The sequence below is a fragment of the Anopheles coluzzii genome, chromosome 2, assembly GCF_943734685.1.
Source record: "Anopheles coluzzii chromosome 2, AcolN3, whole genome shotgun sequence".
Taxonomy (NCBI): Eukaryota; Metazoa; Arthropoda; class Insecta; order Diptera; family Culicidae; genus Anopheles; species Anopheles coluzzii.
Window position 1 is genome coordinate 53661133 of NC_064670.1, and position 12163 is coordinate 53673295.

Consider the following 12163-nt stretch of genomic DNA (forward strand, 5'->3'; position numbering starts at 1 on the left):
GAAGATGACACAATACGCTTAAGCAACTTTGTCTAGGCGGGAGCAAACCCTCTGTTCCAAGAAGGCAGCTCAACTCGACTTCAAACTATTCAAAAGTTTCAAAGGCGAAAGCCAATAAAATTGAGAATGTCATATTCATTCGCTCACTCGCACAGTCGCAACAGTTTGCGATTCGCACAATGAAGTTTCGGGGCCAAGAAGTGGCAAAAGTTTTGGATTTGACCCCATCCCAGACAAGAGCGCGTTGATGAGATCAACCAAAGTTTCCACATAATTATGAATAATTGAGCGAGTTTTGCTCGTAAAATCATCCCGCACGCAGAGAGTTCGCACGCTGCGTAACATCATAAAACTCGCCCGGGCCGAAGACTCGTTGATCATGGCACGGGAAGCCAAAGATCGGGTCTATGATGTATTGGAAAATCTAATTTTACTATCATGGAAAAGTGTTCAGTCTGTCAAAAAGACAAACCACAAGAGTGTGAATTCTTGAGAACACAATAATATTCAACAAATTAACTCGTGAATACGAACTGCCTCTAACATATATGTTATTTTTATCGAGTAGAAACAAAACCGATGCACTTAATCCTAGCTGAGGTTAGCTCTCCGGTTTTGCACAGACTATGATTCAAAATACTAGAGTAACATTGCGATGATGTAAAACATGGGAACCTCAACAACGTTCATAAAAGATGTATGCCAAAGTTCGAGCGCCGAATTAAACCCTATAATGTTGCACGTCACTCCACTATTCAACAGCCTCTCGAAACGAGTGGTAGTGATATAGTATCGCCAGACCGAAATTGCCCCTTTATGCTACCGGACATTCCCCACCGTACACCGCAAAGAGCAGCTCGGTTCAAGTGGGTTGCTCTTCAACTCGACCATCGTTACACAGTTTGACACCGTTGAACCGGACGTGGCTGCATGAGAAAACCCAGTGTAGTATAAAGCGGTAGAAATGATGAACGGAAAAATAGAAAATGGTGAAAAAGTTCTCCAAACGACAAACTGGTCGCTCTAGACCAAGACGGAAACGATGACACCGACAAATGTTGGTTGCCGGCGAATGTCGGAGCAGTGAAACTGTGTCGACCAGGTCCTTTTAAATAATGGTTCCTCTAATTGACCTTTAAATGAAATCATGTGACTAATGTTGTGCGGTTTCCCACTTAGAGCGTTTGGCTGGGTTTACCATTTGAACCCGTGTGCTGGGGGGAAGTTTGCGCTAACTCAAGGTCAGTAGGTTAGAACATTGGGTGATGGAGAAAACTAAGCGATCAATAAATCAATGATAACAACATTTAGGCGGGCAAATTGACACCATTGTACTCGTTTTAACTGAAAGTACCAGACGATTGCTTGCTGTTCATGAAAGGAATGCGTTGCCGCACAATGAAAATAACGTTATTTCGACATGAGAAAATCCATGTGCATTAAACCTAAGAATAATGGCTGTTATACTAGCGAGATATACTAAGTATCATAATTCATAAGTCGCATATGTCCGTTCATAAGAATCATAGCATAAGGATTGTTCATTCAAGACATGTTGAAGATATTTTCCCTACATGCGATAATTGAGTTAACTAAACAATCAACAAATGTCTCAGCATTTTACACTCATTGACGAAACATGGTTGACGTGGAAATATAACAAAACATACCCGAATGGGCGCTTTAATTGATTTCCTAAATTTACATCCCCTTTACCAACTGAACAACAAGAGGTAACTTTGTAGAGGAAAGCGAACTTTTACCGAGTCATATATCACACAGCTTCAACTCGCATGCCACACGATACCATGCAAACACACACACACACCGACGCATACACGATCATTAATGAGCACAGACCGATCCCTCTCTTCCTCATGTACGATAAAGGCAAATTTCCGGCAGCTCTCCAAATCGCTCTCCGCTGTCCGTATAACATTCCCCAAAACCCAAACCAAGTCGATTGCTTTCTCCTTTACGTGGAATGGATGGAATGGGTTGTGGAGATAAATGGAGCCCGCTAATACTGCTTCGAAACCGGATCCACACCCGGGGCAGATGCTGCTACAGTAGGTGGAAGGTATTCGCAGCATCAACCCTAGCCAGGATCTGTTGTTGGCTTGTTGTTGAAGATGGATGGATATCTCATATTCCATTAAATCATGATCTAATTCTAAAGGCCGGGCTACATTGATCGTACTCGCAAGCGTAATTTTGATTTTCACTAGCGCATCTGGCGGCGGCTGGTGGAAGCTTTTTTTGGTCATCGAGGGAATGGACCTGCCGGATCTCAAAATTAAGTAGTTTTTCCATCGTTTTCCATTGCAAAAATGGATGCAATGCGTGCAAGACATGTGTATCTACGTTTTACAAAACTTTTCTCCTCCGATTTAAGTAAAAAACATGGAAAATTAACGTATTTTCTGAAGCGGCTCCAAATTGTTTGGCAAAATGCTTCGGTCAGCCGCCGCCAGATGCGCTAGTGAAAATCAAAATTACGTGTGCGAGTACGATCAATGTAGCCCGGCCTTAATAGAAGGCTCATCAATCTTGGCCTGTAGTAGCGCTCTTCCGGAAGACATGTGTCGCCGACAGAAATGAACAAGGTCTAAAAATAGAAATGAACTAATTAGGATTAAGACTAGAACTAGGATGAATTCGGAAGTAGGATGAACTATAGCATAGGATTAGATAGGAAGGCCACGCCCACTTTATAGATTAGGACAGCTTGTGCGATTAGTAGTTTAAGTAGTGTTAGTAATTAGGATGCGCGCGTAAAGTGCGTGGGCATAGAAGCCACATTAAAATAAGGGTGGGGGTATTCATGATAAGGACATAGGGCATAAGGAAACTAGGATTAGGAAAATTAGGATTAGGCATCGCTAGAGTAAGATAGCGGCGTAGAACGGCTACGCCGATATGAATGAATAAAGTTAGTTCCGTTCTTCCCTAAGAACAGTGTAGCGTTTACTTACTCCGCTTGCATACGGGGTTGCGATTCCGTCACTGCAGACCTTCTATTGGGATTATTGCCCGGTTAAGGATATGGTGGCTCCAGAGAGGAAGTAAACCTACACAGGAACTCAGAGTAGAGGATCCAGGAAGGACGATTCACTCGAAAACCCGGTCGGGGTACAGCCAGGAAGGACGATTTCCCTCGAAAGCCCAAGCCAGGGCAGGCCAGGAAGGACGATTCCCTCGAAAACCCGGACGGGGTACAGCCAGGAAGGACGATTCCCCCGAAAGCCCAAGCCAGGGCAGGCCAGGACGGACGGACTGTCCCCACGAAAGCCCAAGCCAGGGCAGGCCAGGACGGACGGACTGTCCCCACGAAAGCCCAAGCCAGGGCAGGCCAGGACGGACGGACTGTCCCCACGAAAGCCCAAGCCAGGGCAGGCCAGGACGGACGGACTGTCCCCACGAAAGCCCAAGCCAGGGCAGGCCAGGACGGACGGACTGTCCCCACGAAAGCCCAAGCCAGGGCAGGTCAGGACGGACTGTCCCCACGAAAGCCCAAGCCAGGGCAGGCCAGGACGGACGGACTGTCCCCGCGAAAGCCCAAGCCAGGGCAGGCCAGGACGGACGGACTGTCCCCACGAAAGCCCAAGCCAGGGCAGGCCAGGACGGACGGACTGTCCCCACGAAAGCCCAAGCCAGGGCAGGCCAGGACGGACGGACTGTCCCCACGAAAGCCCAAGCCAGGGCAGGCCAGGACGGACGGACTGTCCCCACGAAAGCCCAAGCCAGGGCAGGCCAGGACGGAGGGGGCGAAATCTCTCGCTTAAAAGCTCGGACCGAGCTCTAGGACGCTAGGAGAAGCAGTGAAAGTGAAAGTGCAGTGAATAGAATTGGTGAAAAGGAAATTGGTGAAAAGTTTCACGGAGCAGTGTGTGTCCATCGATTTGGACAGAACCAGGAACTGAACCAGGAACCGGTGAGCAGCGAAGTGACGGAGAGTGATTAAAAAAAACTGAAGCCGCAGTGTAGCAGTGAAGCAGTGAAGCAGTGCAGCAGCTCGGACCGAGCTAGGACGATAAAAGAAGCAGCAGCAGAAGTGTGTAAAAGTGAAGTGAATAAAGAAAACGCTTTGTATCGAAGATACGGAAAGTGCTAGTGGCGTGCGAGCAGAGGAGGAAAATTGGTGAAAAGTTTGACGGAGCAGTGTGTGTCCATCGATTTGGACAGAACCAGGAACCAGTGTAGCAGCGAAGCAGTGACGGAGAGTGATTAAAAAAAAAAAAAAAAAAAAAAAAAAAAAAAAAAAAAAAAAAAAAAAAAAAAAAAACTGAAGCCGCAGTGTAGCAGTGAAGCAGTGAAGCAGTGAAGCAGTGCAGCAGTGAGCAGTGAAGCAGTGCAGCAGTGAGCAGTGTAGCAGTGTAGCAGCGAAGCAGTGACGGAGAGTGATTAAAAAAAAAAAAAAAAAAAAAAAAAAAAAAACTGAAGCCGCGTTGTAGCAGTGAAGCAGTGCAGCAGTAAGCAGTGTAGCAGTGTAGCAGCGAAGCAGTGACGGAGAGTGATTAAAAAAAAAAAAAATAAAAAGTGAAGCAGTGAACAGCAAGGCGAGACAGCATGCCTCAACAGCAGTCGCAGCCGCAGCCGCAGCCCCAGCCGCCGCTGCCCCCGCAGCTGCCACAACAGCAGCCGCAGCAACAGCCGCAACAACAGCAGCAGGCGCAACAACAGCAACATATACAACTGCAGCAGCAGCAAAGGATGCAGCTGCAGCAGTCACAACAACAGCAACAGCAGAGCGACGAGATGCAGACCAGCAAAACGGCGAAAAAGGTTGTGAGTACTACAAACGTTTTAACTAGATCTAAGTCTACTAAGGGGTCCGACGTAGACCCGTCAGAATTATATAATGTTATTGCGGAACTTAAAAGGGAGAACGAAGAATTAGTGCGGGTTAAAAGGGAGAAAGAAGAACTAGAGAAAAAACGGGCGTACGAAAGGGAAGAAGTTGAACGGTTAAAAAAAGAAAACGCGGAATTATTGCGTCAAGCCCAAGAGATGGAAGATTTCAGCTTAGGTGAAGAGGAGGAGGAAAATGTCACAAAAAATCCTATCGCAAATATACCGAAAGCCGAACCGAGCCCGGATTTAATGGAGTTTATCAGGAGCATGGTGCAAGTTTTAAAGGAACGAACCGCAAGTCCTCCTAGGCCCCAGACAATGGACTTGCCAGAATTTGATGGCAACTTCAGAACCTGGACGCGATTTAAAACTGTGTTTGATAAATTTAAACGCGAGGAAGATTTTTCAGCCTTAGAAATTCTAAGAGCCTTACAGAAAAGCCAGAAAGGGGAGGCAGCTGAAAGTGTCAGCGGAATGCTTTTCGATGAAGCTAACATAGAAGCCATCATGGAGCGCCTTGAAAATGAATATGGCAACCCAAATATAATTTACCAAACGCTCGTTAAAGACCTCATGAGCATAGATAACCCAAACATGGATAACCCTAAAACTTTTCTTACCTTTATGCATGCAATCGACAATATGATAGGAAGTATGACCACGTTGGGTCGAGCAGATTATTTGCAAGACACTATGCTCATAGAAAACTTAGTGGGAAAACTACCGGTCGAACTAATGCGAAAATGGTATCAATACACTTTAAGTGAAAAAAGGGTTAGAACTTTAGGCGACCTTGCGGCATGGCTCAGACCCCAGGAGCAATTGGCAATCTTATTAAAGGCGAAGGGAGCAAAGGAAGCAGACCAACCGTCTTGCTCATATGCACAGCCCCAACAACGCGTAATTCAAGAGCCTGTCCAAAGGCAAAGAGCAAAATGTTTCATTTGTGGCCTTGGTCATAAATTAATTGATTGTCGTAGATTTCAATACATGCATGTTAATGAGCGTTGGAATGTCATAAAGCAAGGTAGAATATGTGCAAATTGCTGTAACCAAACAAATCATGAATCGCGAACTTGCTACCTTCCACCACAGTGCAGAGAAAATAATTGCCACAAAAAACATCATACTCTTCTTCATAATTTTCGACGAAATACGCATACCGTTGAAAGATTAAATGTCCATAATCACAAACAATGTCTATTTCAAATATTGCCCATAACACTTAAACATAACGCGAAACAATTGAATACATTTGCATTCATCGATACGGGTTCATCGGCTAGCTTGATTCTCAAGCAAACGAAGGAAGCGTTAAAGGCCACGGGTCCTAAGCTACCTTTATCATTGTCGTGGACAAACGGGGTACGTCAAGAGGAGCCCGAAAGTGAAGTGATAAGTGTTAAAATTAAAAATGTCGAAGGAAAATTCCTAGATCTAAACGGGTTACGAACAGTGCAAGAAATGCGTCTGCCAGCTCAATCAGTCAACGCAGAACAAATTAAAACACGATACAAACATCTCGAAGATATAACGTTAGCGAGTTTTGAAAATGGTAGGCCAACAGTATTACTTGGGCTACCTCACGCACATTTGATATATGCACGACAAAGTCGCGCAGGCAAACCAGGAGAACCGATAGCTAATGAGACAAATTTGGGGTGGGTGCTATTTGGTGAAAACAATGAAATTCAAACACAATACACAGAAAAAAACATGGCTGAAAAACATGAGCTCTTTACCGTCATAGAGAACAACGAGCAAAAAATGTCCTTGCATAAACTTATGAGAGACTATTTCTCAACAGAAGAATTTGGGGTCAAACCGGGATCGGATAAATTGATCTCAAAATCAGAAGAAAGAGCTAATACGCTTATGAAAAGTACAATGAAAAAGGTAAATCTTGGTTACGAAATAGGTCTGCTTTGGAAGGATGATAAAGTTGTTTTACCAGAAAGCTATGAACAAGCCTTGAGACGCTTACAAGGTCTTGAACGAAAATTAGAAAAGGATAATGCGCTGAAGGAATGGTATCATGCAGAAATTGCATCATATTGTGAAAAGGGTTATGCTGAAGTTGTGAAGGATAATCATCATCAATTGCTCGGTAACAAAATAAATTATATTCCCCATTTCGCAGTGATAAATTATAATAAGCCCAAACCAAAACCAAGATTAGTTTTCGATGCTGCCGCGAAAAACGCAGGAATTTCATTAAATTCGCAGTTACTAACAGGTCCCGATGCAGTTGCATCTCTTTTCGGAATTCTTGTTCGTTTTCGCGAAGGAAGTGTAGGGGTTTCAGGGGACATAAAAGAAATGTTCCACCAGGTTAAAATAAGACAGCAAGATCAATCCGCACAGCTTTTCTTGTATAGAGAAAGTCCTACTAGTATTCCAAAAACATTAAAAATGAATGTAATGATATTTGGAGCTACCTGCTCACCAGCGTGCGCTCAATACGTAAAAAATGAAAATGCTAAGCAATTTATAAATATTCACCCCGAAGCTGTCACAGCAATTATTCAAAATCACTACGTCGATGATTACCTTGACAGTTTTGATACAGAAGAAGCAGCTCTAGAAAGAGTAAGCGAAGTAATTACCATTCACGACGAAGCAAACTTTTTTATTAGAAATTTTATATCAAATTCAAAGGGCTTATTAAATAACTTGGCAGCAGAGCGTGTAAGTGAAAGCAGTTTATTAAAAATCACTGAAAAGGATCAAACTTACCCAAAAATATTAGGCCAATGGTGGGATACAGAAGGCGATTGTTTCAAATATATACTTAAATTTCTTAATATGGCCAACGAATTTACAACAAAGCGTGAAGTTTTGTCAGTAATAATGAAAATATACGATCCATTAGGATTATTAGCAAACCACCTTATAGAAGCCAAAATTATAATGCAGGAAATGTGGAGATTAGGGCATAATTGGGATGACAAGCTTCCAATTGTTATAATTAATCAATGGAACGCTTGGGTTAAGAGCATGAAAATAGTTGAAAAAATCAATATTAAAAGATGTTATTCCCAAACAAATCACAGCATAACTCGGCGGGAAATTCACGTTTTTGTCGATGCGTCCGACAAAGCTTTTGCAGCCATCGTTTATATGAGAACAATTAGTTCAAATGGCATTGAAGTCTCTCCTATAGCAGCGAAATCTCGCGTTGCGCCGATAAAGCCTTTATCAATTCCCTGTTTGGAGCTGCAAGGTGCAGTTCTCGGAGTAAGATTAGCCGATACAATTTTAAAAGAGCTCAGGGTACACATTAACGACATGTTCTACTGGACTGATTCTAAAACAGTAATGGCATGGATAGCTGCTGCAGAACCAAAAAGGTACACACAATTCGTAGCTGCAAGAGTAGGAGAAATATTAAGTAAAACTTCAGCCGCACAATGGAACTGGGTTTGTTCAAAAGATAATCCGGCCGATGAAGCCACCAAACAATCATCGCGGCAATCCATTTGGCTAACAGGACCGAAGTTTTTGCAAGATCAGGAAATTCCAAAACTCGATCTCGAGTCAGAAACTGTAGAAGAAATGCAATCGATTTACCTTAACGCAATTAGCACAACGGAAAAAATAGACTGGGAAGTCATAAATGTCAATTGGTGCTCCAGCTGGAAAAGATTGATGAAAGCATTGGCAATAGGGCTAACATATTTAAAACGACTTAAATCAAAAAATAAAGAAAGTCCAAAAATAATAGATAAGCCCATTTTAGACATGGCTGAAAATCTATTAATTAGGAAAGCACAATGGGAAGGATTTGAAGAGGAGGTAACAGCCCTTAGCATGAAATTGCCAATATCGAAAAATAGCAACATAAAAAATCTCTGCCCTATCATAGATGAAAACAACATTATGAGAGCAAATGGAAGGCTAGATAAAGTCGAAATTTTAAGTTCAGATACAAAATATCCAATTTTATTACCTAAATCTCACTATATAACCATGCTCATCGTACGATTTTACCATGAAAAATATCAACATAAAAAAACCGAAACAGTAATTGCCGCCATACGCCAGAGATTCTGGGTAGTCGATCTTAGAGCCGTATTGAAAAGGGTATCAGCTATCTGCCAAAAATGTAAAAATGATAAGGCCAAGCCACAAGCGCCTCAAATGGCAGCGTTGCCACTTTGTAGAACAGCCGCATATTTTAAACCATTCACGCATACAGGAGTGGATTATTTTGGGCCACTTACTGTTACGATTGGTCGACGATCTGAAAAAAGATGGGGAGCATTGTTTACATGCCTAACAACCCGAGCTGTACATTTAGAGCTTGCCAACGATCTTAGTTCTAACACATTTATAATGATTCTAAAAAATATGCAGCATCGAAGGGGAAAAATTGCCCATATATATTGCGACAATGGTACTAATTTTGTTGGTGCTTGTAGAGAAATGGCACAAATTCAGCAAAGGTGTGCAACGGAAGGAATTTACTGGCATTTTAATCCACCGGCAGCACTACATTTTGGAGGGGCTTGGGAAAGAATGGTGCAAGAGGTAAAAAGTCTATTCCCGTTAACAAAAGATTCCTTGCCCGAAGTAGCGTTGAGATCTTTGTTGATAGAGATAGAATTTATCATTAACAATAGACCGCTAACGCACATCCCTATTGAACACGAGGATGATGAACCTCTAACACCAAGCCACTTCCTAATTGGTTATTCCGGAGAGGCCGCACCTTCTCTTTTAGACATTGTTGAAGCCGAGGCATCGAGGTCTATTTGGAAAAAATCCAGACTAGCGGCTCAAAATTATTGGTTGAGATGGGTGAAGGAATACCTACCTCAATTGATATCGCGCGGGAAATGGTTAAATAAAGCAGAACCACTAAAAATAGGAGATATTGTGACATTTCCGAACGAACAGGTTAGCGGTAGGTGGATAAAGGGAAGAGTAGTAGATGTTGATACGGCAAAGGATGGGCAAGTGAGAGCGGTAGTAATGCGTGTAGGAACCACGATGGTAAAAAGACCTGCCGCAAAAGTTGCTAAGCTAGACGTACGTAACGAAAAAGAAGAAAAGTAAGTTCAGTCGGCTCCTTTTTTGTTGTAACCCTCTACGAGCGCTTACGGGGGGGAGGATGTCGCCGACAGAAATGAACAAGGTCTAAAAATAGAAATGAACTAATTAGGATTAAGACTAGAACTAGGATGAATTCGGAAGTAGGATGAACTATAGCATAGGATTAGATAGGAAGGCCACGCCCACTTTATAGATTAGGACAGCTTGTGCGATTAGTAGTTTAAGTAGTGTTAGTAATTAGGATGCGCGCGTAAAGTGCGTGGGCATAGAAGCCACATTAAAATAAGGGTGGGGGTATTCATGATAAGGACATAGGGCATAAGGAAACTAGGATTAGGAAAATTAGGATTAGGCATCGCTAGAGTAAGATAGCGGCGTAGAACGGCTACGCCGATATGAATGAATAAAGTTAGTTCCGTTCTTCCCTAAGAACAGTGTAGCGTTTACTTACTCCGCTTGCATACGGGGTTGCGATTCCGTCACTGCAGACCTTCTATTGGGATTATTGCCCGGTTAAGGATAACATGTGAGGATGGATAAAAAATATACATGCGTGAGAAGCGTTTAGAAAGAGCAAAGTTCAGCTTTGTGAAGCTGTTGTGGGGTGACATTAACGATTAATTAATAAACTTTGTCCCATAAGGTAATCTGAACTTGAACATCGACTCTGAAGTGTGTTCAATTCAAATATTAAAAATTAGTCAAATTGAAATTGGAGGCATTAAACATATGTATTAGTTTATTCCACAGTTTGATAAATATATAAGCGTACTTCATATGTTGATTTATTTATTTATTTATTTATTTATTTATTTTTTTATTTATTATCAATTTGTATACACCGGCTCAACGCTAAAGGCCGGGCTACATTGATCGTACTCTCTGGTGTAATTTTGATTTTCACTAGCGCATCTGGCGGCGGCTGACTGAAGCATTTTGCCAAACAATTTGGAGCCGCTCCAGAAAATACGTTAATTTTCCATGTTTTTTACTTAATTCGGAGGAGAAAAGTTTTGTAAAACGTAGATACACATGTCTTGCACGCATTGCATCCATTTTTGCAATGGAAAACGATGGAAAAACTACTTAATTTTGAGATCCGGCAGGTCCATTCCCTCGATGACCAAAAAAAGCTTCCACCAGCCGCCGCCAGATGCGCTAGTGAAAATCAAAATTACGCTTGCGAGTACGATCAATGTAGCCCGGCCTTAAGATTAATATCTTAAGGCCGGGCTACATTGATCGTACTCGCACGCGTAATTTTGATTTTCACTAGCGCATCTGGCGGCGGCTGACCGAAGCATTTTGCCAAACAATTTGGAGCCGCTTCAGAAAATACGTTAATTTTCCATGTTTTTTAATTAAATTGGAGGAGAAAAGTTTTGTAAAACGTAGATACACATGTCTTGCACGCATTGCATCCATTATTGCAATGGAAAACGATGGAAAAACTACTTAATTTTGAGATCCGGAAGGTCCATTCCCTCGATGACCAAAAAAAGCTTCCACCAGCCGCCGCCAGATGCGCTAGTGAAAATCAAAATTACGCTTGCGAGTACGATCAATGTAGCCCGGCCTTTACAATCAAACTAAACAATACGATAATACTTTACCTTTACCACTTTTTGTACGGGTAATTTTCGTACCATTCTATTATATATGAGAGCAGATTCCATGTAGATTTAAAGATATTTGTTGTCAAAGTTTTCACTTATTGAGATTAGTATTTGCATGAGTTTTGGATTTCTTCAAAGTTTCTCAAAGTTGTATTATAACTCAAGTGGTTAAAAATGGAATAAACGGAAGGAGGAAGAGCTTCTGGTTTGATATCATAAAATCGGATTGTGGTTATGTGATTTTCGATTGTTTTTAGGAAAATAAATTATATGACTAATAAGTTAAGTAAAGTGCTTAGTTAAATACATGTTTGATTATATTATAAAAGAGTTAAAAAAATAAAATTGCTGATCATGTGTCACAGTATATTTATTGACTTCAATTTAACACAAATTTTAGACTAGACATAAGTAATCTGGATTAAAGATGATGTAGGTCCACACTTTTCTTTAAGTAATTTTTGAACAATGTTATTTAATGGGAGACATCAAGTACTGAATCAAAATATTACAATTCAAAGCCAACACTACATAACAGCACTGTTTTTAAAAGTCACTCAAGTTAACCTGTATCAGCAACGATCTAGCCTATTGCCTAATAATCGGTCTGAACGAAGCGAAGAAAATGTTGAACTCAC

At 41.8% G+C, this 12163-nt stretch overlaps 1 protein-coding gene across 3 annotated transcripts in view; it reads right to left on the reverse strand.

Moving 5' to 3' along the window:
- Window positions 1–12163, reverse strand: part of LOC120949829 (uncharacterized) — a 150736-nt gene that overhangs the window by 44258 nt on the left and 94315 nt on the right. The gene's annotated exons all lie outside the window — the stretch shown is intronic.